Source organism: Poecile atricapillus, chromosome Z (assembly GCF_030490865.1).
Source record: "Poecile atricapillus isolate bPoeAtr1 chromosome Z, bPoeAtr1.hap1, whole genome shotgun sequence".
NCBI lineage: Eukaryota > Metazoa > Chordata > Aves > Passeriformes > Paridae > Poecile > Poecile atricapillus.
In genome coordinates, this window is record NC_081289.1 from 124477935 (window position 1) to 124504976 (window position 27042).

Here is a 27042-nt window from a genome sequence, read left to right on the forward strand (position 1 = left end):
CTCTTCTATCACTGTAGTTTACTTTGAGCTCCACTCAAGAGAAGCAACCCAAGAAACACCTGCATGGCTGCCCACCTTCACCTCATGAGGAGCTGCAAACAGGCAGGCCACTTTCTCATTCTGCTTGTTCAATGACCCGTCAAGTGACAAAGACTTTAATCTCAGAACATAGAGAGGAAGGTGACAGGTGAGACTACAATTCAAAGCAGTGCATACATTTACATCAGACTGCCCACACCTGACAGGTTTTACACATAATCAGCTCTCCTAATCACTCCACTCCTGTGTTTGTGTCCCCATGTACATTGTTCCAGAGAAGACTGTACTCAGCTTCACCTTCTATTTACAATATTAATTCAAATTACAGTTCTTTCAAATTAGAAAAAGGGCAAGGGCTGGGGACACAGCCAGGTCTTTGTATATCATACGTCATATAAATACACAGGAGACTCATGTTAATTAATTTACTAATATTCCTTGCAAACAAGCAGATGAACTTTTTGGTTTTACTTGTGAGAACTGAAGAACATGTCAAATCCTGTATCTGTTATACCTAAAACAAATCATAGCAGTAACTAAAATGTTACACAACCAAAAATTAATATGAAGTTCTGTATCAACAAAGTGCTAGGACAGCTCACAAAACTAAATGAGGTAACTCGTTAAGTTCAAGATCCTATGTTCAGCTCAAACAAGACTGCTATTTAAAAATAAAATAATTTCACATATTGTAACTCAAACCCACAGAAGTACTCAGTGCAAAAAGCTCCACACAGAACACACTGCCAACTAATAGAAATCATCCTATAGAAACACTTTCAGTTTCCTGAATTTAATATTGGACATTAATTCTTTAATGGTGTACACTTACCAAACACACTAATTAAAACAGAGATTTTCGCTGACAAGATAAACTCAAGGTAACTTCAACATATAGCTGGAAACAGATGATCTTCATGGTCCCATCCAACACAAATAATTTCAGGATTGTATGTTTCCATGTGCCATATAGTATTTAAGTCAAACCTAAGTTACTCACTCCTAAATTTTACCTCCTTTAAGCTACAGACACGAAAGCTCAGCCCAGGCCTACCTCCTAAAAAGTAGTAACACTTAAATGGTTCCTTCGCATATCCGTATCCTTTGAAAACACGGTCCTTTCTATCCACATGTCCACAAATTTTCTGAAGTCATACATAATTCCAATGGTGACATTTAAAACAGCCTCTCCTTCAAGTGTCACTAAATGTGCACGAGGCTTTGCTCTTTGCCTTTGGACATGTTCACAGTATTAAGAAAACACCTTTATTATGGTAGTAACCACCATTTTCTCTCTATAAATAAAGATGCCAAAACAATGTGATCAGAATTTCTGGGCGTAGCTGAATTTGCAAGAGCTAATCTGAATGACAGCTTCAGCAAAATCCACATTAGAAACTTCAGAATCAAAGCAGGACTTTCTCCAGTTTCAGGGAAATGCTTAATCCTAATTATCTCTTTACACAATCATTAAGCAATAAATAGATTAAAGAATTTACTACAAACTTAATTCTTTACGGCTTCTTTAACAAGTCTTTCCAAGAGATGGAATCAAAATCTTTTTCACTTCATTAGCAGTAAGACAGAATTCACTTACAAAGAAATTTAAAAAGAAAACCAGATATTTTCAGGGCTTATTTTCTCTTTACTGCTAGAAAATAATTTGCACTGATAATGCAAATCACTGTCACTGGTGTTATTTCACATTTAGCATGAGAGAACAGCATCACATTGCAGCAAAGCATCTTTTCCTTCTCTGCTCCATTAGCACTAGGCAAATACTGCCTACCAAGAAAGAACTGAAACTAATATTAATATTCATTTTATAAAAGCAACTTAGTTTTGGTACACTGTGGTGAAGATTAACACTAAATCGTAGGTAGGTTTTGGTTTCATAATTAAATCCTGTAGATGAGAAACCAACATACCTGAAAATACACTCAATATTAGCATAAAGTTTATTAAGGCAGCTTTTACTACTTCCTTCAGAAAATTTATATATACAACTTTTCTACAAGGAAGATACAGACTTTGTATACAAGCTACTTTATTAAAAAACTGCTAGTTCACAAAATTTAGTCTGCCCCAATCTTGACAATGGGCAAGGGAAACTAGTTCGAGCTTATACAGGTTGTCTGTGGTTAAAGGTGTGTGACAGAATGGATGCCAAGGGATCAATTTTCTGATCAGTTCTGTAAGACTTGTTTCTACATGGATATTTCACAGGAGACCAACCAAACTGAACTGAAGAGTTTCCTGACATAATATTAATTTGTCTAAATCAAGGAAGTGACAGCATCAGAAATGCCATGATGGCAGTAATAGTAATTGCCAATTAATCCTCTCTGCAGTCTTAGCCTCATTCTTGGAAATATGTAAAAAATACTTTTTTCCCAATAATCATATTAAATCAACAACTTGTTCTACCATGAACATGTCGTTATCTAAATTATTAGGAGTTAAAGACAATAAATCAAGTACTTTATGAAGTGGATTCAGAAGTACAGTTTCATTCACAATTCCAGTGAGGTTCTATCACTAGATTACAGCTCTATTCTGGTACAATCCCTTGATCTCATCCCCTTAGCCTGAAAGCAGAACATTTGATTAAAAAGGAAGACAACTGAATTGAATAATGTAAGACGGAATTAAAGATGCCTGAAAGCTAACCTAGCTAGGACTTTTTTTTTTTAATTCATAGTAATTTACATCAACCAGATCCTGTATTTCATTCAGGATTTTTACTAAAAATTTAAAAACTAGTTTCTTTGGCTTTTCATAGCTTACTCTCTATTTTCAGTTAGTAGAAATTACAGGTGCCCAGGTGGGAGCTGCACTACATGATTAAAGCATTGCCATGATAATATGTTTAGCCTTGCACCATAATTATTATCCAAAAAAATAACTACCCCTAAGGTGAAACAATTCTGCCTGTTAATTTTATATGTAAGCTTCAAAGCTGCATGCACACTTCAGTCATACAAGAGGCATGTGACAGGCTCACAGATCAATTCAGCTTGCTAGAAGGAATGTATTTATAAATGTTACTTAGGGTTGTGGGTTTTTCTTGAAAAACACAAAGTACCTGCTAAACATGGCATTAGCAGGTTATATAGAAGAAACTTTTTAAGCAAACCCAATTATTTCACGCTAAGCGACCATACTCCAAAACGGAAAAATGAGGTATCAGAAGGATTCCTAAGCTTTCTCATGTGGCCAAAGGCACGAGAGGAGCGTGTGCTTCCCATGCACATACATGTACTGGCTGACGTAAACTACAGAATTACTAGTTTATAAACCTCAGCTTTGAGTCGCTGTATATGTGTTCAGTTTCTCAATGTTTACTGCCTGGAAGTAGCAAGATGAAGCCACAGAAGCAGCATTACAAAGTGGACATTCACAGCCCTCAATTCTGCTGCAAAGTCCACACTGCCCTGTGCTCTGACTTGATGCCACACCCTCCCAGCCACAAATCATAGTGGTTCTTCACAAAGACTTCTTTGCCCTTCATCTTACCAGAAAATTCTCTTGTGATAATTCCCCCTAGCAGCTTGATCAAAGAGTACTTCCATCTCGGAAACTATGACCTCAGCCCTGCCAGGCTGTACAATCTTTTTGTCAACTTCCAGACACTGAATAATTTAAGCAGACAGTATACACATTGCATGAATCAAAGGGTTAAAAGAACTTAGAAGCTAAGAATGCAGCTGGCAAGGCAGAGGCAATATATTTTGATTAAGAGGGGTAGTCAAAACTATGCAAAGGATTAATAATTATTAGATGGACCCAATCAAGCTATGGCAATATATTACTTGCTTGACTTAGCTGTGTTTATAAAAGGCGACAAGAAAGATGAGCCATTGTGAAGATGAAGAAACCATAACTGCACCTGGGCCCAGAAACCAGCCAGAACCAGGATAGGGAGGCCTGGATTATGGCCAAAGGACTAGAGAGCCCGCCAACAAGACAAAGGTGAAAAGTTCGATGTGAGGAAGACATTCCTGACTTCATCTCAGGAGACCACTGACCCATTTCAAGACCCACCAACTCATTTCGAAAGAAGAACTATCCAGGCACAGGAGGACTTCGAGCTCACTTTAATACAAAGTGGGGCTAGGCAGGATTAGGAAATACGTATGTATAAGCATATATATATGTAAATGAATACCTGAATATGTAAGATTTTTGTAGATAAGAGGGCAAGAGCTTTGTGGATTTTACACATGTTTTTGGGAGGGTACTCCCCTTGTTGCCTGCCGCCATGATAAACCTATCGCTTTCTAACTTTAATTAACTAAAAAGTTTTTGTCCACGTTTCAACTATGACTGAACTTCACATTTAAAGGCCTTCAAAGCTTGCACAAAATGTTCCAGAATACCAGAACAGATAAAGTTCCCCTTTGTTTGTCGTAGTTTGAACACTCAGATGGATGTTGCACACAGAACAGCTACAAATACAGTTACAGTCTAGGCATAAGGCAATATGGCCCCAGGGACCAAGCAGAACATCCAGGATTTCTGTATCATCTGAATTAAACAAAGCCAAACAATGCAAAATCAGGCCTGTCACCACCCTACCTCACACAATGACAGTGCTCAGCTAGTGCATGGACAGAGGTGCATGGGATGTTTTCTGTAAGAAGAGATTCTTACAGATGCAGAAAAAAATTCAACTCATTAGCAGCATAATTACTCAAAGCTTGCTGCTGCAAAAATCTAGGCTTCTTTTATCAACAGAAGACCAATTCTGGAAACTATTCCAGAACAGGAATGGAGGCTTTATTGGCACAACACGACCTACACAAATGATATCCAGAAGTTAGCGTCATTCCTTTTGCATTAAGTCTGTTCCAGCCCACGAAGCAATTGCTGCGGCTTTCCTTTCATTAAGGATATTCAAGAATCAAAGTCAACATTACTAACTAAAACTCTGCAAGCTACAGCAGTCCTTACACAGGGAGTCTTCTAGCAACATCAGCCAACCAAAAACTTCATCGTTCAACATTTCTAAGGTTGAGTGGGCTTTTTTTTGTGTGTGCAGGTTATGTATTTCAGAGATTTTTAAATCACATTACAATACTGTTAAATGCTGGAGGCAAAAGAGATTAAAAGGCCAGCTGATTCTCTGATTACCCCTGACATAAAAATGAATCTTTCTTTGTTTATTCTTTCATTAATTCCCAATACATTTGTATTTCTGAATGTGAAACTGCAGGACTGTTGATTTAAAGAGAAGTGTAGTTTTATGAAAATTCAGTAATCAGGTGTTACACTGCTCAGAGGCTATTTTCTGGTTTAAGCAGTGAGCTCTTACTATTTCTAAAGATGACAAAAGAAACAGAGGAATCACTTTCATCTCAAGAAGCACAAGCCCAAATGTCTACTTAATCAATAAATGTGCATTATCACCTCAAAGAATAAGTCAGAACTTCATGGCAACTACACCTCCTAGCACAATGCAGCAGATTAATTTTTATACTGGACACATCACTGCAGTAATTATTTTCCCCAAAATACATCACTATCCTCAGGCACAGAAATAGGGTTTTTTTCTGATCTGCAATTCTGTAAACAAGATGGAGTAGCTTGTAGTAGACTAGCATGCATTCATTTGGAAAAATATACTGACAGACAGAAAGACACATTCACACAGTCATTTATGAAGTAATTTACGGTTTAGCATTATGACAAGAAATAACATGCACCAGTAAGCACCAGGCTTGCTTCCAAAGAGCAACACCTTTCCATGAGAGAAGGGGAACATTCCATTCAAGTACTGTAATCCCAAGCACAAGCACACAAAAGATGCTAACATCCCCAGGTCTTGGTCACCTTTTCCCAAGTCCCTAACAAAATAAGGGAAACAATGGATGCCCTCGCAGGACAGGTAACATGAACCCAAAGGATTTTCACGGCACGACGGATCACTGAGCACAGGCCACTCTAAGGAACACCACAGAAGAAAATCGAATTCATGAGTAAGATACACACTAAGGGAACGCCTTCACCAGATTAACACTTGAGACAGCCTAAATGAACACATACAACAAATTATAATTGATGTAAGCAGCAGTGTGAACCACATGAATATTATGCTAAAAGATTCAGCTACTCCTAATTTAAAAACTCATGCAGTTGTATTAATATTCTAAAAGTACCTAATAAGCAACACTAACACAATGTTTCAAAAGCTTTGTCTCAAATGCAGAATTCAATATAGATCAGACTGCCCTCTAAAAATTATAGTAAAAATCTTGATTTATACTAAAGTATTTCACTATGTGGGAACTCAATTTTTTTAAAAAGTGGAACTGAAGCAAGATATCTGACAAAGACTTTCATTAGTACTGTAATCAAGTGTCAATATATTTTTACTACAATAACAACTCACAAGGCATGTGCAACAATACATCTCAATTATGAAGACCTAGGCTAAACATCTGCTGTTACAAATTCACTTGGGGGCTAGTGGAGAATCGAATCAAGTTGGACTACATAAATTTAAAGCAGAGAGGTATCAGAGAGCTTGTTTTTCATTTACACTGCCAGATCAGCAGCAAAGACATTGCAGATACAAGCCTGCAAAAATTCTGCTTTCCACTACCTTTTATGTGTGTGCCTTCAAAAACTGAAGAAAAAGAACCAAACCACAAATGAAACTCTTACATGGCCCACAAAGAGGGTTCTGAGGAATTTATTTGACCAGCATTCATCTTTACCTTACTTATAACATTAACTGAAAAGCTGTATTATATACTACCTAGGCATGACATGCTTGATGTCTTTCTCTAAGTTTCAGATTGTGATGCCTTGAAGCAGAATACCTAAGATTTCACAGTGATTTTCTCTATTTCTGTGACCAGATTTTCTCCTAGCCAAGCAGACATAAGTAGACATAAGTTTAAATAAAAATTATTGCTCCTAGCTTCTGCTAGACTAGAAAGTGAGAGTTGTCCAGTGTATTTAGAAGCATTACTTTTTTAGGGTATTAGAATATCTCACATTAAAACAGTTGTATGCTTGTTAAGGTAGAGTTACAGTTAGCTTGAAGATCAAATGGTTAACCTATAAATAGGTTATACAAATATGCGCATAACATTTAACTATTTTGGAGCCGCAGCCAGCAGCAAAGCAAGAAGTCTACAGAATAGCATGGGTTAAGGAAATTAGAAGTAACTGAGACAACTAAACTGCATTACTTTATAAAAATTGCATGCTTTGATGTTTATACTCTACCCACTCCTGAATACTAAGGCTCACCACACAGAAATCTAAGTAAGCTTCTTTTTTAACAGATGTTTTTCTAATTGTCTTCTCTCCCCTCCCATCATTAAGCCTCCCATCATTAGAATGACAAACACACAACAATAATAACTAATCATCATCAAAAGAAAAAAAAAAATCACATCTATTCACATACTACTTCAACAACAGGGAAGCAATCTTCTATTCTAACTTTGAATACAGACTGCTTTCTCTATGTAGATCTAGCTTTCTTTTATATCAAACACACCTAACATTAAACATCAGGCACATGTGTTACACATTAAATTATTATTCTTAACACTATAATAGCTAACAAATCATTAAGAGTTCACAGAGAATGCAAAGAGAAACAGGATACCAAATTTACATTTTGACATTAACAAGCAAGAAGGGGAGCACGTTTGTGTGGTAGCACCACTTGAAATATCCATATTTTTTTATAACTGAAGAAGATAAATGTGTTAACAAAGTGGTCATGACATTTCTGGTGTCACATGCTGCTGCAGAGAGATCAACAAAGCATGAACTTCAACTTGTCAGATCAAGAGAAGCCAATTTTCAAGTGTTACAGCTCAAAATCTGAACATCCTAAAAACAGTTTGAATACTTGCTGTTAACACAAAGTCACAGAAGTCCTCCCTTTGTTCATCTAGTGCAATCCATCATGCAGGCAATCCAGTTCACTTCTATTTGGTTACACTGCCAGTAGGATTATTACACATATACAGCTGACTGGACTAAACTATTCCTTGGTGCACAAAACCCACAGATCTTCATCTCCAAGTGATTCATCCTCTGGTGAATACCTAGAAACCTTTTTGTCAAATTTCAGCTTCCTAATAACATAATATGAAACAGCATAACAATGCAAGGCAAAAAAATCTTTAAAAATGCTAATTTTCTTGCACTTGTGGAAATTAAAGGTCTAAACAGGTAATGGTGCAAGACTGAAGTCTTACTGATGCCTCCTCTTAGGGCTTTAAAAGATTAATATTTTAATATTGTCAGTTATGTTTGAGAAGCCTGCCACTAGCAGTATACCTTGTTTTAATACCTTGAATAATTTCAAAACCTAAGTCTTGAAACACTTCCGTTTTGAAATTATTTACTTCAAAAATTAAAAAAAAAAGCATAGTGGTGTATTTCCACCCCTGCCCTCAAGTGACTTAATGATCAAACAAATTACTCATAGGCAGATGCAATATGGCAAAAAGTACAATGGCTTAGAATATTTAATAGCAATCAAATGTAGTGCATAATCAAAACAGAGAAGGAAAAGTAGGAACAGCAAATCACACCATTTTCTCTGACCTTCCAATTAATTTAGACAAATATTTAAAAAGTTATTTTGCTAACACTTCTCTGTAAAAAAAAACAGATTATGGGATTCTAGACATGGTTTCTTGACCTTCTTCTACCCCAACATAGAAGAAAATTAATTATGGCTTTGAAATCTTGTCGATGCATAAATCACTTCACGGCATAATATGGGACAAGCTTTTCAGCACCCAATTAAGTCTACGTATGTTTACAGTCTTCCAGTTTAAACACTTATAGCATTTAAAAATCAGCTTTTCCCTCACTGATCCAGTATAAACCTAATGCCTGTACTTGAATAATGTGTCAGTACCTATTCTAAAGCAAATGATCAAGATTCTCCAACCCAGACTTAATATCCTTACATGTCAATTTAAGATGTTACAAAGTCTGAAAGAAGCTTCTGATCATGGCTCCTCTAATAAGGGTGAAGTCTGAAAGGTGAACAGAAATCTCTGCCTGAGTCTGTAGGAGGCTGTGATGAAAAAGATCAGTAAGAGGCTATATGTAACATGTTTTCCACCTTCATTTGGAAAGCTATCCTGAAGTCAGGGGCAAAGCAGTCCCAGATTCCTGCAGGTTTATCACACACCCCTCCAACATACACCCAGAGCCAAAGTGAGTATCCAGTAGAGATTTTATGACCTCCAAAGCTATTAACTAGTGGTAACAGCCTGAACATGCTGGGTCATCACCATTACTGTCAGAAGGTAGACTAATGACATATTAATGGCACACTGTCCATAGCTCATCTTCCTCTGTACAGGAAAAGCTCCACTACAGTTGTCCTCTCTACCAGGATATATACACTGACGTATCTTAAAATGAGAGAATAGGCTGTTATACAGACAATAATCATGTTTCCAAGCTCCAGGATTTTTGCATGCACTCCTGAGACCTCCAAAACCTGAACTTGGATTTCAACATAGCATTTACAACAGATTGTTGTGAAGCTAAGAGAGATTAAAGATGTTCCTTATTCTTTCACTTTACTGAATCTAGCTATCCTGTCCTCCCTGGAAACACCTTCAATTTTCTTGTCAATCAGCATTTGACTGAGGGATAGACAATTCAAACCACAGTGTTTCAGGTAAGTGGCTTGATTATTGAGAGAAATCTGTAACACTGCAGTTTGGCTCAGTTCTTGCATAGATAATGGCAGGTTAGGAACCTGTCCCAAGACTTTTTGACTTCAAATTTTCACCCATTCTAAGAATTCCCATGTGTGGTCAAGCAAGTGACAACATGAATATCTAACCAGAAGCAAACAAATAAGATAGTTTTATTCCAGGTATATCACTGTTCCATTAGCCACTTGTGCATATGAAATTGGCCCACCTCCTAGTCATTAGATAAATAGCTGAAACATGCTAAAACATGCATTCCATATACAGTGACAGACTGAACTGCTAATGGGTAATGACCCAAAATTACAACTCAAAATATTCCCCCTTTGTGAACGTGCCAGGGTGGTTTGCTGAAACTGAGGTGGTGAACTTTTGGGTGTGTAATGGCTAAACCTCTAATAGGTCAGTGAGTGAATGACAGCCTATGAGTGAGACAGGAGCCAGATGCAGCTCTTATGTGCATCTGTGGAGAGAGATGGCACCTCTTGTCATCCTAACCTGCCCTCCTCCTTTTGCACAAACCACTAGGTTATGGGACTCTCCCTACTTCCCCTGAGAAAACACCAGGACATTTCCCTGTGGCCAGAAGATGTTAATCTCTGTTAATGGGCCACAGTGAGACTCAACTGCATACACCACACTGGTGTGATAGGCAGCTGTGTTGTCGTAGGAGGTGTCAAGGACTCCTAAGGTGCCCCATGGTCCACAATACTACATCATCCAGTGTGAAGCTCCTGCCCTAGGGGAGATACTGAAGCATTCCCACCTGAACCTGAGTGAAAACAAACCAAATATATTTTATGTCCCAAGGATTTTCATAGGGATTATTTTTCCCCAACACTTCTTCAGGACTTCGGCCACCAACTGATTGATCTGGTCTCTGACCACCACTTTGACCAATCAGACGTAAAGTAATCAAGAGTACTCTGCAGTAACTAAGCCTCAGCACAGGGCCTACAGGTGGTGGTATCTTCACCTTGTCCTTTATCTCTTCCCTTCTCTTCTCTTGTCTGTATCTTTGGGTGATGTTGTGCTTTCACACTGTAGTTCTTTCATGCTGTAATGCTTTCATGTTGGTATATTACTATAAATAATAAAATGGCTACATACATGTTTTCCTCTGCAATCAAACTGCTCTATAATAAACCCTACAAATGCATATTTACAAAGACTGATCATTTAGTGTCATTTTATTCTAATTACCCCAATGGATCAATAAACAAGAACCTGGGTTACCTTCACCTTCAGCTGTGAGTTGTAACGTTTTATTGGCACCATAGACAAGATCCCTTGAATGTGGTGGAGTGATCAGTATGGTCCAAACTCATAGCAGGGTTTTCTTCTGGTAATAAATGTAACTGACTTAGGGGGCAGTGGAGAGGACATTGACCCTCAGTGGGTTGCTGAAGGGCCTTATTGCAGACAGTAAGTGAGGTGGTGGCTGTCCTCTCATGGCAGGTATTAACATAGCAGTCAACTTCCCTTAAAGGAAGGAAGGAAAAACAAGTACCACCATCCAAAACCCAGGTGACATACATACTGGTGAAGTCTTAACCTAAGGATACTGAATAAAGACAGCTGAAAAAGAAGGCTAATGTGTTCAGGCACAGCAGAGACCAGAAATACAAGGAAAAACAGCAAAAGCTTAGACAATGGACATCAACATATTTTCTCAAATAGTGAGACTAAATTTGGCAACATAATCAGAGAGCTCAGAAAATTTATAAGCAGTCTCTCTCCTTCTGCTTCTTTTTTAGGTATTCTCTTTGCAATGCAAAAGAGAAGCTCCTGGAAAAATCTTCAGCTCAGCTGTTGACTTGACAGACTCCCAATATCTCAAATAACCAAAGTGTGTCCTCACCTAAAACCAGTTTGAACAGATAAAACTGTGCAAACAGCTTTCCCCTTTCTTCTTCAAGTCTTGAGGCCATTGCATAAATGTCTGGTCAACAATCCTTACAAGAGAATTTTGGGAATTCCTGTAGTTAGGTCACAAAAAATGGAAAGACCTTTCCCTCTTTACTTACTGCAGCCAAAAACCAGTGACAATAGTAAATAGCCTTCCAGTAACTGAAACCCAAAAGAGCAGCTATATCAGAGTACTGATGCTCAGAAGAAGCAAAGGTTACTTCAGCAGGCTCTTGAAGGGGTAGCCCAATAATGTCACTATTTAGAGTCAAGGTAGTATCATTCCCGCAGTGGTTTTTTAGAGAACAAACTTTTTTTCCTATACATTGTCCTTACTTTCAACAACAATTTATCCTTACAAATCAAGAAAGTTACTGGTATGATGAAAAATTTGGATGTTCCATTTAGACATTAGTACCTAGGAACACATTAGACATTAGTAGTCAGAGGGAAAAACAGCACAGAGATTTCATTACCTGTATTGTTACATGGAACTAAAACTTGACTGACTTGCATTCGAAATTCATCATTCTCTTCCAGAACAATGAATATAGAAAATAAATATATTCCTCCTTGGTGTACACACCACAAAACCACTGCTAGGCAGAACAGAGAAAGTGTTTTGGTTCAGACTGTGAGACTAAAGGAGAAAGAGCAAGGTCTCAGTAGAAGCATAATGCCTCTATGAAAAGACTTCTATGAGCATGGCAGCTCTTCAGCAGATGAAATGACTAATACAGAAGTGATATGCTAATCTACATCCGGGAAAGTAATTACACAGTACAAAAGATAGCTCCAAAAATTAATCCAGAAACCCCTGAAAACAGACGGCCCCCAAAAAAGCTAAACCCACAACCCTTATCAGATTCCCATGATTCACTTTTTTTTCAGGTTACTCATACAAATACACAGATTCACAGCTCTAAAGAGTTTCAAAGCAGAATGTCTGCTAGCATCAGCATTTCTTCCCCTCAAAGATCTACTTTCTGGATACGTATGTAAGAACTTGCTACTGACATCTCAGATAACCTAGCCATGTTCATAGAAGTCATTAAATTAGGTCAGTGCAAATAAGCCAACTATTCTTTTTCCTCTTTGCTTTTAAGTAGTCATGCTACACCTTGCTTTATTTCTGAAAACTGTTTACCTGTACAATTATCTTTGGAAGAAAGGCAACCAACTTCAGCATCCAACTGAACACACACATTTCTGCAACTGAAGCCTCATTAAAATAATTTTACTGCTTAGAAAATAGTTCACATAATTCTTCTAAAAAAACAGGCATTGGTGGCCCAGTGAAAATAAAAGTAGCAGCAACTAGTGTGGAGAAAACAAACTAAAAATAAAGGGAAGAAAAAAAGCCATGTCTACAAAACCAATTCTGCACAATTTTAAACCTGTACCAGGGCTATAATACAGCTGATAAATAAGACATGCCAGTAAGTGCTCAAGGCTGAAGCTGGGCACAGAGTAACAAAATGAAGGTAGCAAATCACAACTTCAGGTGCATGGCCACATATATTCATCACACCACACAGAAGTAGATTCAAGCCATTAAACTGGACAACCTCAGGCCAGTGTGCTGCACACCACCACAGATAACCTCAGCACCAATCCTGCACTGCATGCTCCTTAACTTACCACTGCAACATTCTTTCTGCCCTTGCCCTCCTGCAGAAAGACAATTTATAACCAAGAGAACAATGAAAAAGGAGATGGCTTTCTTGTACCTTTCCTAAGGGCACACCTGTTGAGAGAACAGAATACCTTAACCCAATTAGTTATGGCAGTCTCAATCTTCTGTATAAAACTGCAGCACAGTTCCGGCCTCCACACAGATCAAATCTTAAACTGTATATTAATTAACAAATATATCATATCAATATCATAAACAAATATTAATTAAAGAGGCTGATTGATTTAAGATGAAGAAAAGGTTTTAAACCCTTGACAATAAGATGACCAATGAACAGCTCCAGAACAGGTAAACCTTCAGCTTTTGCCACACTAAAGGCATTTTCTTGGCAATCTTTCTTCATAAAACTTACTGTAAAAAAAAATTTTAATTAACACTATGTTCCCCTGTCACATACTCCTACTCTTAAGATACTTACAATATCCACCTCTGACAAATTCAACATGTTTTTACAAACATTTGTTGAAATAAAAAATTGCAAAATTTGTTTATATAAAAACTACAAATAGTGGTTTGATTTTTAAAGACCTCTCAGCTGACCTAATCTACTATGTAATCTTGTCCCCTTGCAGAAGAACAGGAAGTTACACTTTTACCTAGTGAACCAACAGGCAGTAGTGAGGCAGCGGTAGTAACTGGGAGATTGTGAAGGATAACCAATTTTTTCAAGACCTCATTTAAGTATTCTACCTTAACCATAGTATTATTTTTATCTTCTCCCTAAAAAAAAAAAAAAAAAAATCATTGAACAGTCTTACCCTTTCACACAACAAACCCACAAATGCAACACTCTGTATTACGAAATCAGTATCAGTATTAATGTTTACACTTAGCAGTTTTCAAATGACAGAGTTTTCTTCTTACACGATGACAACTGAAAGACATACACTGTAGTGCTAGAGGGATAGCTGTTCAAGTTCCATACCTGAACCCACCTATGGTCAGCTCTACGGAACTCAGCCTACAGCAGTACTCACCTCCCTATACACATTCAGGGACTTTGTGGGTAGAGAAGCTAGAGAAACATTTTACACATAGCCTAAATGATGTTCTAAAAATGCTGTTGCGTAAAGAAATAAGGCACAACTCTTCCTTAAAGAAGCAGTGACACGAGTGCATATCTATCGCAAATAACAAAATATTAACACACAATAACAATAACACAACTTTGACGGCAGCACTGGATCCATTTGGAAACTAACATCAATGGCCACTTCCAACAGCTCTTCAGACAAGACATCACTTTGTTTTAACTTTATTATTCATAAGATATGCAAATATTACTACAAATTTGAATTAATTTTGGACAATATTACATGGCCAAATCACCAGGTACATTTAGAGAAAAAATAAGTTTCCAGCTGAGAAACCAAGAGCCCAGCATCAGTTTCCAAAGGTGATTTCTGAAGTATTAAATGCATTCAACTGTAAAACCCTGTATTCGGGAAAGGAAAAAAAATGTACTTGTAAACTGAGCAGATGTCAGCTGCCAACCCATGTCTGCTGAAAGTGCATGGAGCTACCCCTACCTAAATGTATGTAACAACACTTTTCAAACTTCTAGAAAGTTTTTAAAATGCACTATACACATAAGCAACAGACTGTGAAGGCCTTCACAGGCTAGCCAACTCATCCAGCCACTCTCTCACCCTCCTTCTCAAAAACACAAGGGAGAAAATAAGATGGAGAAGTTCATAACTCAAGACATAAACAGAAATCTCTTGCCAATTACCATGATAGGCAGAACAGGTCCGGCCTAGGGGAAATTAATCAGCTAATGAGAAACAAAGACTAATTAAAAGCTCTTTCAGAGCTCAACTTCACTTCTTCCTTTCCAACTTCTCTACCTCTTTCCTCACAAGCAGTGAAGGGGATTGGGAATGGGTGCTAGAGTCACTACACAACTCCCCTCTGCCACTCCCTCCTCACACTTTTGCCCAGCTCCTCAGAGGACACTCCTGCATCCTTCCACTGCCAGCACCTGGCCACCTGTGCCCAGTACAACTGCACTTTTGGAAAGCACCTGAAGAGGACTTTATGAGAAAAGACACTGAAACTCACCAAACACAACGGATTTACACAGGGGCTCATGAACCCCAAAACTGTATTCCAGATTTAGAGAGCCAAGGAAGGCAGACAGATCACCATTTTGCCAGGCAAAAGAGATTTTTTACTTTTCTTCATAGGCACTCCCAGCAAACTGGGTCTGCAGCCATCAAGACCAAACTCTGCAAAGACACCCTTCAGTCACTAACAGCACAGGACAGGAAAGGGGAGAGAAAAACAGTCCTTGAGTTCTTTTGACAATTTCAGCCAGATACTAAAAAGCCTCAAAATTAGCACCATTACATCTATGTGTAACTGAGAGCCAAGCAATGAAGGCTCAACTCACCTTTGTTACCTTCATCCAACACTGAGTCTGACTCATGATATTTTACATGACCTTTTATTTCGTGCCCACAACCACAAAAAAACACTTGACTTAAAAGCCAACATGGAAGAACACCTGAGCATGCATGATGAGTACAATAAAGTAAACAAGACAATGACATTTTTGATGAAGTCTTATTATAAAAGCTCTCCAAGTGCTTCAGGGGTTAGTCACATATAATGATGTGCTGCAACTCCAAGCACTTAGGAGCTGTGCTGAAGCGATCACCAATGTATACTACATCACTCAAAGCACTTCAGAAGGCTGCCTTCTATGTCTCCTGCAAATGCAGACACCAGAATCATTTTAACTGCTACATCTGTAGGAAGAAAAACCCTTCAAAGTCAATTTCCACACACATATTTTTGCTCATATTATTTGGTTTCTTTAAAGTATATACTTATGTTTATAGAAATTTTGCAGCAAGAAAACAGTCATAACTGTCCAAACACTAATCAATGCAGCCATAACATACATTTTTATATACAATCTTTGTCAATATACACTCTCTACTAGTAAAGAAAGTATAAAGATTTCTATATCAAGTACGTAAATATCATTAATCGACTGAGAACCACCTGTCTCCTACACACACGTATTAAAACTGGGTGGTTTTAGGGGAGGTCTTAAATCTTAGGCTTTAGTTTTATATCTAGAGGAAACACCAATCTTTCGCTATGAAAATGTCTTTTGCCGAAAGGTTTATTGAACCAGCTTAACTATCTTGATTTCATCTGTCCAAATAAATGGAGACATTGCACAGTTAACAAAACCAAACTGTAGGAGGCATCTGTTAGCAGTACCATCAGAAATGAAAACAGATCAAGTCATTCTATTTGTCCATACCAGTTAAACTATAGGGAATGCTACGTATTTTTCTGTGTTTACGTATGTATAACCTCTTTAAGGATTAAAATCATGTAGAGTGTATTGCTTTGTCTCCTAGGAAACAGGCAAATCTATTTAAAACCAACTATACCTAATCATGGGGAAGACACTGCCAAAGACACATAGGAAGAAAGCGCCTCTTCAAAAAAATTAAGGCAGATGGAAAAAACAGCCTCAGATGGTCAAGACTTCTTGGAGGTGGATTACCAAACTGAAACCTAAACAGTGAGGACTAACACACTAACCACCTATTAATTCTCTCATGAAAGCTCATTACCTCAACAAAAGCCAATGAAGACAGGGATTCATGACTAATGAAAAGCACCACACCCAGTCAGAAATTTCAACTGAAATGATTGTGTTTACAGTATCACTGATGCTGCAACTACAGCTCTTGCAGACACACTAAGCTTAAGCTTATCCAGTAAAAACAGTTCATGCATCAACTACTGCCTAAAGCTCAACACTTAGTAGAAAAACCTGGCCAGGGATCAACCACAAACTTTAAGTAGCTGATCTGGGGGCAGCACCATCAATACCCAAGTCAGCAAGGATCCTACTGCCCTTTAACAAACCCAGAATCATACCTAAGCTCCTGTACAACTGGCAGTGCATGAGATCAGACTACTGTTGATCTGAAGTCACTTCCCTAAAACACATACAATGTGTACTGCCCTCAACAACATTTCACAGCACAAATCCATTATGCTTGCTTTGTGGTACTTGCTTAGGTAGGTACAGTTCTGTTTCCTCATTTGTTTTGTAGGAACAAGATTTCTGCAGAAAGTCTATCTTCATGTAAAGCAACTGTAGGATCCTTTTTCCAGAAGCTGCACACATGAAGTTTTAATGTCAAAACAACTTTTCTGCAACACAACCTATTAAAGTTCCCAAAAGGAAATAATAAAAAGAAAGACATTAATTTAATCAGAAAATCATAAGCATTAAAATAATTGGTTTTTAATAACAGCAGCAAGAAGATTTCAATAACTGCAACTATATATAGGTAAGATACTAGCACATGTATACTTTGAAAAACATTCCCAAACTGCCCTGGAGTAAAGCCCAGGTCCTCAGAGATGTTCAGTTCGCTAATTCCAATTCTGTCTTTGCTTTTCACTGACAGATCTATGACAATATATCTACATTTGTCATCTGCAGTTTCTGCAATTTACTTTTTCCTAATTTAATGTCAAAACAACATACTACTTATGAGTGTCTTATTGGGAAAGTACACCTGGAATGAAAGTGCTTTAGCTGACACTGCTATAAAACCTGTTTCTACCCGCTTCTAAGTTACCAGGGCATGTGCAAGTGTGAAGCTATTCCTTTGTTATGCACAAGATATAATGCCAGTTTCTGGCACAGCTGCTCTCTTGGGCAGCATGCAGGTGAGGTAATGCAGACTGTAACAGCAGGACTTGCAGCTCCCTCCTTTCAGTGGTTACCAATACACCAAAGTTCAGATATTCTTTTCTTCACCCTCATATAAGCTTACACCTAAAGCACCTGACAGTATGGCTTTAGGTTTTTACTTATTTTTAAAGTATTTTTTTCCTTCAATTTGTGTCCAATGGTCCTTCTAACATAATGCTAATATTATCAGAAGCATAAAAATTATTGAATGCCATGGAGAATGTTTTCCCCTAGTTATCTCTTTCCCCTCATTATCTCTTCACTGAATCTCTCTCCTCTTCCTCTAAAATCTTTATTCTAACTGTAGGACCACTGCTGGCTGAATGTAACCCTCCAAGTTTCAGTTGCCTCAGTTTTCAGCCACTAGTTATTACCTCTGACAAGAACTTAAAAATATGCATGCTGAGTTTGGGTGGAAGCAAACCAGAGCAGACCACAAAAAGTTGCCAGGAGGAAGATAATACTCAGCCCAGTGATACTATTGTAAACAGTAGGAATATTCTCTAATTCATGATTTCTTTCCTAGAACCTTAGAATCACTGAAGTTGGGAAGGATCCTTGAGGCCACTAACCCAGTCTGCCAAGTGCACCACTAAACCGTGTCCCTAACTACTACATCAACACATCTTTTGCTGCTCCACACAACTACCTTAACACATACTCAGTGAGTATGTTTACATCCTCTCAGCAGAACTCAGCAACCCTGAATCCACACCATATTTCCAATACATGGTTTGTGGTTCAGTAAACTCAGGAACTAAAAGAAACTCAAGCAAGACAATGACGGTCACTGCTTTGCAATGGCAAATAATAGATATGACCAAGGTCATCTCCTTGCTGCTTCAGCTGTAACTTAGAACTATATTTTTTAAATGTACATACAGCCAATTCAAAGTGCAGTGCTCTGCTTGTTGCAGAGCTGTTCCAAGGAAATCAGTGGATTAACATCTTTAACTTTGGAGTGTGTCCTCCAATGGGGTAATGTGTTAACATGAGCAATATCTGAACAAATGGAAAGGGGGAATAAAGTCCTGATAGCAAGTAAAAACTCACTCAGAAGCTTTACATTAAAGCTATGAAGACCCAGTTGAGCTTAAGGATTTCCCTGTGACCTTTGGTAAACAATCAATTCTGCTAGCTAGCCCGGAAAAAAATATATTAGGTACAATTTGCTCTGCCCTTCCCTGCCATGTACTAGGCACAAAACCAAAAACACAGTATGAAAGTCATCTGAGGCATTTTTGTTATATGGCCCGAATAACAGGTTTACAATGAAAGCACCCACTGAGCCATAGCTACAGCATTACTATGTTCTAGTGAAAGTTTCCTGAGGTAACAATGAAAATCAAATTAGCAGTTTAGTGCAGTAGCTCGTCTGCTTCATTCACCTACAGCTCTCTTCCTCAGGACTGCAAAGCTATTAAAAACAATGGAATCATTAATAGTCCAAGTGCAATTAATTATACAGTCCCACCAGCATGGCAGTGTGGCCTCACAACAGACTTGGTAGAGAAGCACTGCCCCTGAAAAATTAAGAATATATAAATATTAAATTGTTGTATAATATTAAATTACTGTATTATTATTAAAAGGATATATTGAGATAAACACAGTTGAAATAAAACTCTGCAAAATGTATCTAATACAGAAGCTTCTCTGTCAGGCAACAGTGAATCTCTCTTGGCTACGGAAGTTCCCATCCTATAATCAATTACTTTCACACACACAAATTCTGGAACAGGTTTCTCGTAGCTTCTTTTGTGGATGGGTTATTTTTTGCTCCTCCTGAAAGCCACTTCCAGAGCTGTTTGATCAGAAAGGCAAAAAAAAGCCATTTCTCTTTTTCTAGTTCAAGACTATATATGTTATCTGTTAAGAAAAAATTAATCCCTGGTTCCCGCCTGAAATTTAAGTTGCTCAGTAAAGAAACCTGTGGCAAGGGCAACCAGGCTGTTTATACTTCTGTGCATTTAAGTTTTAACCCTTGAGGTACTTGTAGCTCACTTCTGAACAGTGCAAGTTCATCAGCTTAGTGACATTTGTACAGGAGGGCAAGGTATTTATCCCACCACTCCTTGGCCAGAGCCAGACAGGTCTTTGAGATTGAAAGTTTGAAGAGGGCACCCCTTTCTGGGAGGAAAAAAAAAACCAAACAACCTTACTTAGCTCAGTAAACCAAAAGCTAAGATAGGTTCCTGGCTTGATTTCAAAGCACAGCTCATTTGCCACCACACCCTATGTTTCCCACCTTTTCAGCTAGCTTGTCCTCAATTTTTTGCTTCCACTTTATCACAAAATAAGAGCTACCAGCATTTTATGACTTTAGGCACCAGTCTCCCACAAGTCATATAGCTTAAAATCCAATACCACTCAACTATTATAAAGTTTCAAACATAATTTCAAACGCCGCAGCTGCAAGAGAAGAACTGAAAAAAACCTGACAAATATGAAGGCTGAAGCGACAAATTATTAAATACGGCAGTAGGACCTTTTGTGTTTTAGACTGCAGAGTATTTCAAGCCCACACCACTGTTTTTAAAGGAGCTTAGCAACGGCACAGTACTGCTGGTGATACTGTAATATTGAGAAGCTCCCAACGTAAGCTAGAACACTGCTGTGCACAACAAACAACCAAAAAAAAAAACTAGCAACAAAACAAAAATTTTCTTCCTCCCTTGCTCTTTCCCTGTTAAAGAAGCTGTTAAGACTAGTATTTCTCTTAAGACAATTCCTGAGCAGTTCAGTTCCCAACCCAGCAGAACAGGCAGACCCTGCATTACTGAAGTTCTTAATAAGAAGGCATATGCTTTGTCATAATGGATGTAAGATAAAACCTCCAGCTTGGTGTCAGAGCAATTTTACTGAAGGAAGATTCAGCAGAAAACTTTGGGGACTCATTTCTCATTAATATTATTTTCAGAATCTTTGTGCCCCTTCTTCCTAAATTTCCCAATTCTGCATTTCACATTTTTGCTCTAAAGGAAGGGTAAATATTTTTTTTATGCCTTGTACAGAAAAGCAATGCTAGTTACTGTTTGCCAGCTCTAGGTAGTAACAAAAACAGTAGTACCAGAAACCAAGTATTTGAGATGTATTATTGCCTCACTACTACAACCTTTGAGTACAGTTGTGCTTTGGGAATGGGGGACAGAGCGTATAATTTGTGACAAAACCAAGAGACAAGTTACCCCATTGCACAAATTGTGGCAGAAGAGACTAGCTAGCTGCAAGCTTCCTAGCTCAAAGATTCCTCATTTACACTGTGCTTGGCCATGCTTTTATTTTATACCTCAAGACTTTGGACTCTCTTACTCCCTTCTACCAGCTCAACTTTACACAAGCTGTTACTGCTAGCAAAGTAGCCCCATCATACAGTGCTTCCTCATTGTACAAGAGTAACACACCTTGTTTACAAACATTTAGTTCAAAGCAGCTTACATCTAGCCAACACACTGTCAAAGGCAGCAGACTACACTGGACTCAGGCTGTACTACCTCTACAGAGCTGCAGCTTTCAAAACAGACATTTCTTTACATTGGGCTTCACAGTTGGATGTACAGACACTAAGGGATACTGAAGATTAGACTCAGGACTATGTCCACCAGTCTGAAAAATCTAAAGAGTGCAAAAGGGCTTCTCAACCATTTTTGCAAACCATTCAGATTTTGAAGATTAATTATCAGTTGTTCACCCATCTCTTTCCAGAAGAATTTTAAGTATATAAATAGTTCTGGCGCAAAAAAAATCAGATATGCAACTCAATGTATGATTCTGCTTCTTCAGTTCTCACTTACTCCAAGTGAGAAGATAGATGTTCTGGTTATAGCCTTTTTTATACCTCCCAGATTCTTGAAAAGAAGTTCCAGAGAGCTGCAAACATTACTACTATACAGATATTCTCAAATATCAAGCAGCAGCACATGGCTATTCTAGATTCAGCCCTCAACCATGTGTCTCTCCATGACCCAGAAGATTTCTTGAGTAATAAGGGTATGTAGCAGCACTCACTTTTAAAGGCCTATCCTGCACAGGAAAGGTTTAAAGTAGTAGACAAACATACGTTTTTTTAACACTAAATTCAAACCAGTTAAGTCTTTTACATGACTCTCGAGACAGCCCTACTCACTTAAATTCTCAAATATTTCACTTTATAGGTAACTTTTCACAAGTTTACCATGCCTGACTGACATGACACAGTAACAGTTTTGCAGCTGCTCTCGACTAGATGAGTGTTGCTCATCTCACCACAATAATTTTAACCCTGAGAAGAATACACATTTTCGTTGGCATTACTATCCTCTAGCATGAACTAAAGATCACACTCTAGCAATTAGGCTATTCATCTTTAGCTAGCTTTATCATTCAGGTGTGCTATAAAAAGGAAGAATCCATCACTGTTAGAGACAAGAAAGCCTGAAACAATTAGAGGGAAAAATCTATGGTATGTCCCACACAGTCTGTGAATGTCCCAGGTTACTTCTGCAGCAGGGGAAGCAGGAAGGGAAAGAGGTAACAAAAACACTACTTCTAGCTAGGTCACAGTGACATCTTCCCAGAACTATCACCACCTCCGTTACACATAGATGCACATGTAAACATTGCCATCACTTCACACACTGCTTCTTTTACCCCAAAGTATTTTGATTTCCACCCCTCTCTCAAACTGCACCACAGTTTTGTTGGGGTGAATATCTGGTACACCATTTGTAATGCTGAAGGGACTGTACCTTCCCAGAGGGCATATGTTAAAGGATGAACGTGTGAAAGAGTTTCTAGCGCAATACATCTTTACCACATTCCTCACCTTGCTATGAATACTCTAATGACAAAATCTTAGCTTCCTAGTAATTAATGCTCACCATATAGTCCTCATGAAACTGCAACAGATTGCAACATGAACAGCAAGAAGGCAGATTCAAGAGAAGAGTTAGCGATAACAGAAGGAGGTTTTGTACTCACTCTGCGCAGAGGTATCTTTTTTAATGTACAATACACACTAAATAGATAGTAGGAGAAAATGTCAACAATCAACTTCGAAGTTCAGTGGACACTTCATGAGAAATATTATCTTGTCATGTTGCTCATCTTAATTCCTATAAAATCAAACAGTCACTTCAGTGACAAACATTGAAATTCCAGAGCAAGAACTGGATTTGAGAACAAAATACCATACTTCCCTCCCTCCCCCTATTTTTTGTGAATAACCATTCATTTAGGTTTTAAGAGGGTTTTTTTAAGCCTCTAGAATAACGAAGATAACTCACTATGGTAATTCAGAAGACACTGGCAGGTTCAGAAGCTTCTGGATACATTTCAGACTGCTGTGTTACATGGCAAAGTATGATTCTGAAAGTATTCTGATCCTTCCTGATTTGTTACTCTACTTTGGCAAGCAATGTGTAGTTACTGTGACAAGGTTTATAGAAAGGTGATGGAAAAGACAGACAACTCCAAGACACACAATTTAACGTTCACATCCTTGAGAATACTGGTGTAAGAAAGGAATCCATAGCTTGCCTTCATTCTCCTTTTATGAAACAAGGTTAAACCAAGTGAGCTTTCACCTCCCCTATAAAACACTGACTTTAGATTTGAAAGCCACCATCAAAAAAAGGATCTCCTATGCTGAACTGAAAGACTGTAAACATTTTGAATGACAGAAACTACTGCAGGCAATGACACTTGGCACCATTTGCCTCTATAAATTTCATAAACCATGTTTCCTGCTCACAGTCACATCTTTGCCAAAAAAGAAAACCAGTGCAGAGAAGACAAAAACACAGCAGAAACGAAAATGAGGAAAATACTGGGGTTTCTTACATTTATCCCCGTTCCCACAGTGCCAGTCCAGTATTGACTAACTACTCAAGAGAGCAGAAGCAGACAGATTACAACAGAAAACATACGGTTGCCCAGCCTCAACTCCTCTCTTGATAGTCTGGAAAACACTCTTTCCAGCAAAGAAAGTTCTGAAGAGAATATGGAAAAAATAAAAAAACTAAACCACAAGGCATTGGAAATGCAGTGATCTATTATCTATGCAGTATTCTCCTTGAGTGCCCTTCACCATGCAATCCCATCCTGCCTGCCGTCAGCAGTTAGCCACTCACCTCAGAAGAGCACAGGCAAATAAACAGCTTAAATTCATTTGTGTTTATGTGCTTGTTATCCACAGCACATATGTTCCAAAAGCAAAGCACCTCTCAGATGTTTGTGCTAAACCCTTATTTAATTCTCACGTGTCTAAGATCTCAAAGTAAGACAGCAAAAACACTTCAGAAACTGATGACTGTAATCTTGTAAACTATTATTTGTTCTTGCTTACATTAAATGAGAGATTGTTTTTCTTCAGGTTTTTTGTGGGTTTTGTTATTTTGTTTTTTGGGAGTTTTTTTTAAGTGAAGTTTATGCAACTGTAGGATGAAGTAATGAAAACAGAGAAGAAAAAAAAAAAGTTATGTACCATCTCTTCCCACCTCTTTCTCCCCTGTTTTCTCCCAGGACTTAGCTCTTTCAGACATGATGCTCAGAACTTATTATGCTTTCAGTTCCAGAGTCTAATTTCTGAACATTAAAGAAGCTTACCTACTCTAGATAACAGCATTAAGCTGACGTGGGGCGATGAACCACTTTTTTGTAGCGTAGAAATGTTCATATCATTCTTCAGGAAAAGACATAAAACTCATAAAGGACCACAAACTACAAATTAGCCATCTGGGCTACGTAAAAAACAACAGTGCTTGAGAGATCTCTGAAATAATCTCTCTGTTCTAGCAGATCTGGCAAGGTGTAAATCTGAGTATGACATCCTGTTTTTTTGACATCGTGCTTCAAGACAGATGTGACCAGCTGGAATGAGTACACAGGACAGCAATGAAAATGATCAGATGCCTGGAAACACATTCTGCAGGGGAAGATGAAAGACAGTGGGGCTGTTTAGTCTAAAGAAATCCAGGAGCAGACAAGGTTCAAGTTGTCAACATCACAGAAGAAGAAATAGTTCTACTGAAATACCACATGAAATGGTAATGTGTATGGGAAAATCTACATGTTTTCTATCTATCCATTTATTTAATTTGGAAATTTTATGTCATGACTTAGAAGAATTTACTGACAACTAAGGTAGAAATAGAGGTAGCAGGACAATCTGTTCCACTGCTGTCTGAAGGATAGTGAACAGCTGTGACAACAGATTCAATTCTGCTACGTTGGCAACGGGAACAAGGACAGGACAAGAGGAGAAATGAAACCTGCAAGCACAGGATCAAACACTGGGGACCCATATAACTAAAATAACTCAGTAACAGAAAATCACAGAAAAATCAAATTTTTCATTATTTGACAGTAATTAAATAGGGAGTCAATGTGAAAACAGTATCTTCAAGCACTTTTCTCAATGGGATACCTTCAGCAGGTGCCACATAAAGAAAGCCTGAAATCATCCGTATGTACATCTTGAACCTCAGGCTTGCTTTATTCCACTGTCCTTAGGGATTTCCATTTGAATAGATGTTCTCTCAGTTTTACATTAACCTCTGCACTCTAACTCTAATGCACTGTGGTGTCCTTGCACAAAAAGAAAAAGGTATTATACAGGTGGATTTGCCAGGTGATTCTGCAGGTAGGCAGAAATTCAGCTGCAAACACTGACTACACCAAAATGGAAGGATGGGAAAAATCAAAGCACAAAAAAAAGCCTAGTCTCAGGTAATAAAAGAATCTAGCAGGGGGGAATAAAGGGAACAGAATAAGGCTGCATATTCTAAGCAAACTCTCCCACAACACTAACTTGAGTTTACGCTGCTATGGTCTAGCACTACTAGCTGAAGGTGAGATACCAGATTGCCCTTAAAGAATTTCAAAATTCCATGATCACAAGGTTGAGTTTATTTTTGGGCTTACCTTCTCTATACTGTCAACTCAAAAGATGCCTGTAATTTATCTCCAAAGCACACACAGAAATAACAAGGCTTTACCAGAAATTCACTAGTCTGACAGCAGCTCCGAGTTCAGCTAACTGAACAGACAGACTTTGTGTATTTCTACACGGTATTATGCAGGCTTACCAACTAAGCACTAAACCATCTAGACACCACATAACTGTGGTAAGCATAGCCCCAAGCCCACACGTACCATTCCCGCCGAGAAGCAGGGTATCTTAATCACCTAGCAGTGTGCTCCATGCTAACAGCAGCTACGGTGATCCTACTCAGCTCAGTGTAAAAAAGCAAGTTCACATCTATATATATATATTTTTTAAAAACAAATGTGGATATATCCACATTCATTCTACTTTTATCATAAATGCATTTTTTTTTGCAAATACATTCCACTATTTGGGGTCTCATGCAGTTGAAAGAAGCAAGGAACCTGGTCTGAGTTTGAGTATTTAAGGAAAAAAAAATTCATTGTGCTGTTCTACAGTTGTATCAATTTGACAGGATGCAAGGGGAAAAGAGGGAAAACAGGAGCTACATAAAAAGCCATTACTGCAGAGGGAAACATTCCTGACAACCACAGCTCAACTAGTTGAAAATAACTTCAACCAGCTTAACACATATTCCTCTAAAAATGCAAGGTTTCTCAAGAAACCTTTGCACATCCAGACGCATAAAGACACAGAATAAAGAAACACCATCTAAGAGCAAATTAAAAAGTTGACCACAACAAAAGACCATAAGTAAGGCACACAAGAGATGATACACCGGAGCAAAGTAAAGCAACATACAGAAAAATGCACTTGGTTGGGGTCGTGGCTTGAAATAGATTTAAGGAGTGTGAATCATGCAACAAGAAATAAATAAAATAATTTTTAAAAATCCATCTCAACACCCAAAAAGGTTTTTGTTTTACTGTAACATTGTGGGGTGGTTGTTTTGTCTTAAGAGTGCCGTTAGAAGGTAATGTAGCTAGATCAGGGGATGAAAGGGAACAACGCGCCTATGTGCGTGTCA

General features: G+C 38.2%; 1 protein-coding gene across 1 annotated transcript in view; it reads right to left on the reverse strand.

The window, feature by feature from the left end:
* The window catches only part of MAST4 (microtubule associated serine/threonine kinase family member 4), a 283945-nt gene that overhangs the window by 256200 nt on the left and 703 nt on the right, over positions 1-27042 (reverse strand). The gene's annotated exons all lie outside the window — the stretch shown is intronic.